A 6,115-nucleotide genomic window follows, 5' to 3' on the forward strand; every position below is an offset into this window, starting at 1 on the left:
ACATCTGGAACTAATCTTGGTTATGATGTTAGGTAGGAGCAAAATTAAAATTGTTTTTTATCCATGTAGGTAACCAATTGTTCCAGGACCATGTTCTGTCCTTTCCAAATGTGATTCCTATAACATCCCCATTTAACTCACCAACTGGGCTTGGCAGAAGCAGATGGGTCTCAGAGAATGGCTGTAGAATATCAAATTTAGGTAGATAATTGACTCCAATCATAATTGCTATTCCAGATGTGGTCTTATCCTGCAACAAATCAAATATCCCTGAGTACTTGGTATCCAGCTCTGGATCTGGCAAATGCTTTTTCTTGGTATCAATTCATAAAGCCCATTAGAAGCAGTTTGTTTTTACCTAGCAAGTACAGCCTGACACTTTGACTTCACAACTATATTTTACTTTGGGACTATATCATAGCTCTGGCTCTGGGTCATAATTCAGTATTCAAGGACTTAATTCATTTTAACATCCCTCTGAACATCATGCCAATTAAACCTGGTAAACAGAAATTAGCAAGTACTCTAAATACCTTATCCAAAAGAGGGAGATAAAAACCCACACAAATTCAGAAGCCCAAAAGCATGATGAAGTATTTAGGGCTCCAGTGTTGTCAGGTATATCCCAGGATATCCCAAGTCTCTTCCCCTTCTATGTCTGCCACTTAAGTACAGTGATTCATAGGCATCTCTGGATCCTGGAGGCAATATATTTTGTCTTTCAAAGTGATTTTCTGCCCATTTGATGATTAACCCATGGAGTTGCCTGTTTTGAGTGGGGCCCAAAGCAGGAAAAGGTTACAGATCCAAACTGCAGTACAAGTTGCTTGCTGAGTGGACCTTGCAACCCAGAAGACCCAATGAAGCTCAATGACGTTATGGCCTGTGGTGATGTTATATAGAGCCCCTCACAAGCACAGTGGAACTTAGGGTTTTAAATCAAAGCCATGCTCTCTTTTATGTATAAGTATCCTTCTCTTAAAAAAGACCTCCTAGCCTGCTCCTGAATCTTGGATGAGATTGAACACTTGACTGTGGAATACCAACTGACCATGTGACCCAAGCTACCTATACCATGAACTGGGTATTATTTCATCCATGAAATCTTAAATTTGAGTATGTACAATGAAGTGATGTGTGCAAGATCAAGCTCAAGCAGGTCCTGAAGGCACAGGCAGGCTTCGTGATCAAGTGGCTCAGATGCTTACAGCAACTATTGCACAAGATTCTTCTCGCATCATGAGCAGCGCCCATGTTAGCCAAGGAAGGACGAACTCAGGCCTGCGATACGGATGGTCCTTCACAATATGCTTCAGCAATTACCATTCCAATCTAGAATATCTCTGAAAGGTTAAAGTGAAATCTTCTCAGTAGGCAGAGCTTGGAGCAGTACTTCTGGCTATCTACTTTGTCTAGGTAAAGAAATGTCCATGGTATAGATCTACAGTATTTCATGGGCAGTGGCTAATGGATTGGCCAGAAAATCAGTCCCTTTGAAAGAATGAGATCAGAAGACTAATGACAAGGAGATGAGGCAGAGATACCTGAATGGACGCCTAGGGACGAGCACAAAATATGAGGATATTTGTGTCCCATGTGATGCTTATCAAAGGGCAACCACTCTGAAGAAAGTCTTCATTGATCAAATGGACAGGTTGACTCATCCTGTAGACATCAGTCAATTTCTTTCCCTAGCATCCCAGTGCCTGCTCAGTGGGCTCTTCTACAAAGCAAATGTGGCAGCAGGGATGGAAGTTATACATGGGCTCAGCAACGTAAAACTTCTCTCACCAATACTGACCTTGCTGTTATCACTGGCAAGTGCCTAACCTGTTCTGAACAGATATCAATGCTGAGCTACCCGTAGGGCCTCACTTCCTGGGAGATACCATCTGCCTAGTTGCTAGTTAATCACATTGGATCTCTTCTCTAGTGGAAGAGCCAGCAATTTGTTTTTATAAAAACATGAAAGCCTTACTTTGGATATGAATCAGAAGTTCCTTCCTATAATACTACCAACCACAATATTATAGACATTGTGAGAACAAAATACAACATCTAAATGAGAAATTTATTTCACAACAAAAGAAATGTAGCAATGGGCTCATGACTATGAAATTCATAGGTCTTTCCCTGTACCAAATCACAAAGAAATAGCCAGCTTGATAAAGTAATATAGTGACCTACAAAAAACTCAGTTACTTGGCCAGCTGGGAGGCAAGATTCTGAAAAGCTGAGGTACTATTATACAAGATAAAAAAGTATTTTGAATCAGTGATCAGTATAAGATGTATTTCTCCCACTGCCAGAATACGAGGGTCCAGAAATCAGGGAATAACAATAGGATGGACTTTTATCCATATTATATTTAATAATCCACTCACTGAATTTTTTTCTTACCTCTGTAAACTTGGGCTCTGCTGATTTGGCAATCTTAGTTCCCATGGAAAGAATGTTTCTACCAGGGCACGCAAAATGGCTCAAATCAATTAGAAGTTGAGATTGACACTCAAATATATTAGGCTCCTTATGATATTAAACCAACAAGCAAAGAAAGAGGTTCCCATTATGGCTGAAGTGCTGACCCAGATCCAGCAAAATTCGGTTACACTTATACAGTGAGGTCAATAAGAACTATGTCAGGACCCCAGGAAATCCTCTGATTTGCCTCTTAATATTTCTTGTTCTATAGTCAAAGTTAATAAGCAACTCAACTACTGAGGACTTAGATCCTTCCGAAATGAAGTTCTGGCCACTATACTAGGTAGAGAGCCTTGACCAGTAGAAGTGCTGACCAAGAGTAAAGAGTAGAGGAAGAAGTTATAAATACCAGCTATAGGTTAATGACCAGTTATAGAAGTACCAAAGTACTCATGAAAATTTGCTTCATTGTTTGTTCTGTTTATCTTTGTATTTATTAACTATTTTTCCTTCTCTCTTCCCTCAAGTTCTTCCCCTTCCTTCCCTCAAGTTAGAGATAAGAGATCATGGTGGTGGTGAACTTTATAATTTTATCTTACAGAACATACAGGTGGAATTGTAGAATTGTGGAATTGTGATTGAACTAGAAGAATTAACACTGGTGAGTATAAATAGTAACTGATGGGACTTTAGTTCTCCCCCTTTGAGGGAAAAGGCAAAAATCTCTTTATTTGTACAAAATATAGCTAGTCTGCATAGATGGAGGCATAAAAATTGTACAGAAATTTAAATATGGGTAGGGAGTATGTGGGAAAGCTTAATAGCTAAAAGGAAGATTGTGCTGGTTACTTCCTATGGGCACTTGGGTCTCTCCCCTCACTTCACACACACACACACACACATCCTCCTCTATTCTGCTGTTCTTCTGGGTTGGGATATTCTAACTACATTTCCCAGACTTTTTTGCCAGCTGGATTCCTGCTGGGTTTGGTCAATTTTGGAGGAACTGCTGGAAGATCTGAAGGTAGCACAGGGTACTGTGATAGTTGCTGGCATTTGCTGTAGTGGTAGCAAGTGGCAATTCCAACAGACCAGAGATAGTACTTATCAGCACCTTTAGCTCTGGTCTAGGCAGCACCAAGTGAGCAGATCTGGGACCAATTACAACAGTTTTTAAAGTGCAGCAGCAGGAATACACTCTTGGCCATTTCTGAACTCTGAGAACATCACCCTCCCCTCTTTTTCTTTTCTGTCATCCAGTCCCATTCCTTCTCCTTTTTGCTCTTCCAGACTTCTAACCAATTCCTGTTTTAAATTCACTGTTTGAAATATCTAAGCTGGTTTAGGATTTCCTAACTGGGCTTTAACTCATTAGCTATTTCTTTAATTATTTTATTTTTCAGTTCTAGAATTTCTATTTGTTTTTTATTTTGCTATTTTTCAAATACAGTGCTCGCTTCGGCAGCAGATATATTTTTCAAATACAAATATACCATGTCACCTTTTATGGTTTCTAATACCAGTTCCAAGTTTGGCTTTTGTCTATTAGAATATACTAAGCATAACTGTTCCATGATCTATGTCTAATAATCCCAGCAGTAGAGTTCCTGTGGTTCTATTTCTATTGTCTATTTTTTCTGTTGTTTCTCGCTGATAATATCTTGTCTATTCATGAGTCCAGTTATCTGATTATTTGCTGGATATTGAATTTTAAAATTTAAAATTTGCTGGATATTGAATTTAAAATAAAATTAATATTAAAATTTTAAAATAGATAAAATTTGATGCCTGGGATAATGTTATCTTTCTCCAAAGAACTGGAGGATATGGGGACATTAGAATCACGGACTACTTTAATCCAAATTCAAAGTTTAAGACTTTCTGGACCTAACAGAATCCTCAAAGTTTAGCTATAGTACTAGGACAATTAGTTTATTTATACTTCAGTCTTACTCTTACAGTGTAGTCCTTCAGGAATCCCAGCCCTTGGCCTCACCTCTTCTGTCTTCTGGGAGTCCTAATTGTCTCTTCATAAGTACCTCAAGCTGAAAAGAAAGCATTAGAGTTTGCTTCAATGGAAGCAATTCTCTTCCTCTAAAGGTAAGAAACTATCAGAACGACTCTTAAAGATTTTTTGCATATAATTTTAAATTTTCTTTTATCCAGAGATGGTCAAATTAAATTTATATAAGTCTCTAATACTGTCAAGGTTAGTTTTGCACTCTGATGTGTGTATTTGTGAAAGACTCAGATGTAAACATCCAAGAAACTAATCATAACTAATACTTTTTAAACATAATTTTAGCAAATAGAAATTTAATTAATTTGGAGAAAGTCACTACCAATATTCAATTTTGCCTGATTCAACTTCTTCTCTAGAGGGTCAAATCTGAAGCTGAAATTTGGGAGAGCCACAAAGCATGGTACGGAAAACACTTGAACAAAGAAGAATCAAAGTAAAATAAAGGACTAGCTGTTCTGTTGTGATAAAATTCAGACCAGCCCCCTACTACTTTTACTGTTACAGCCTTTTTACTGTTACAGCTTTGATGGCAATAACCTTTAACCTCCTTACTTAGTAAATCAAATGAAGTAGTAGTAATAATGACCAGCCTCAATTCTCCAGCCTATTTTCAGTTGAGCATACCAGTAGCCTAGCTTCCCCTTGCCATCTGCTGTTCCCATAGAACAACCTAACTACATTTACCTGTTCTCCAAGAAAAAATCATAAATACTGTGGAATGAGGTAAAATGAATCAAAATTCCCTTCTCATTAGAACCCATAAGATGATCAATAGGAGGTACAATTTAATTATAAGGGTGTCTGAAAGTGAGACAATCAAATTGAACCACCAAAGTCCCAGAACAGCACTGTCAAGAAACACTACCTGCAAACAAATAATAATTAAAAAAAGAAAGAAAGAAAGAAACACTACCTGCATGCTACAACATTTCATGATTTCATAATGACATCACTGTACTTCACAGATTGCAGTGAGAGGGATTTGCATGGCCTTTTCCTCTATCAGCTGGCCCCTTATTTTGGAAGCACATTTGACTTTATGAACACAAATACCTTTTCTCAAACATAAATGCCTCCTTACACTTCTGTTACAGATTGTAATACAAGCCTTCATTTTATGGCTTCTTCTCTCCTTAGGCCATTATATATTTTAAGATTATCATATTTTAACAGATTTCCTAAGAAATAAAAAATAGTATCTCTATATCATTTCCTCCATCTAACAAGTCAAGTTCATTTTATGTGAAAAATTTCTTTTCTTATAAAACCTGAAGATACGTTTTTTCAAAAATTATTTTAAGGGGCATCTGGGTGGCTCAGTCAGTTAAGCATGTGACTCTTGATTTCAGCTCAGGTCATGAATTTAGAGTCGTGAGAGCACACCCCACATTATGGAGCCTGCTTAAGATTCTCTCTCTCCCTCTTCTGCCCCTCCTCCCCAAAACAATAATATTAACTTTAATTTTAATTGACTCCCTAGTCCTATAACTAACTAGTGTACTAATAAGTACTATGCTATCTAGGACCCCAAAGAAAGTGATCAAAAGTCAAGTTCTATAGAACTTCTTTGGTCTGTATTTAAACTGACAGTTTACTTACTTGCACAAAGAAATCAGTGTTATATTTTTCATAACATCCAACTTAAAACATAGATATAATAGGCTGAATTGG

General features: G+C 37.5%; 1 long non-coding RNA gene across 3 annotated transcripts in view; it reads right to left on the reverse strand.

Moving 5' to 3' along the window:
• Nucleotides 1–5,744, reverse strand: part of LOC116567814 — a 47,779-nt gene extending 42,035 nt beyond the window's left edge. For 2 of the 3 annotated variants that reach the window (XR_004276349.1, XR_004276348.1), the window contains exons 1-2: nucleotides 4,375–5,744; nucleotides 142–250 (exon numbers count right to left, since the gene is read on the reverse strand). This is a non-coding gene — a long non-coding RNA (uncharacterized LOC116567814). Of the gene's footprint in view, nucleotides 1–141; nucleotides 251–1,544; nucleotides 1,724–4,374 lie in introns of all 3 variants that reach the window. The other variant, XR_004276350.1, reaches the window with a different exon arrangement.
• Nucleotides 5,745–6,115: the final 371 nt, after the last annotated feature.

Source organism: Mustela erminea, chromosome 10 (genome assembly GCF_009829155.1).
Source record: "Mustela erminea isolate mMusErm1 chromosome 10, mMusErm1.Pri, whole genome shotgun sequence".
Lineage (NCBI taxonomy): Eukaryota > Metazoa > Chordata > Mammalia > Carnivora > Mustelidae > Mustela > Mustela erminea.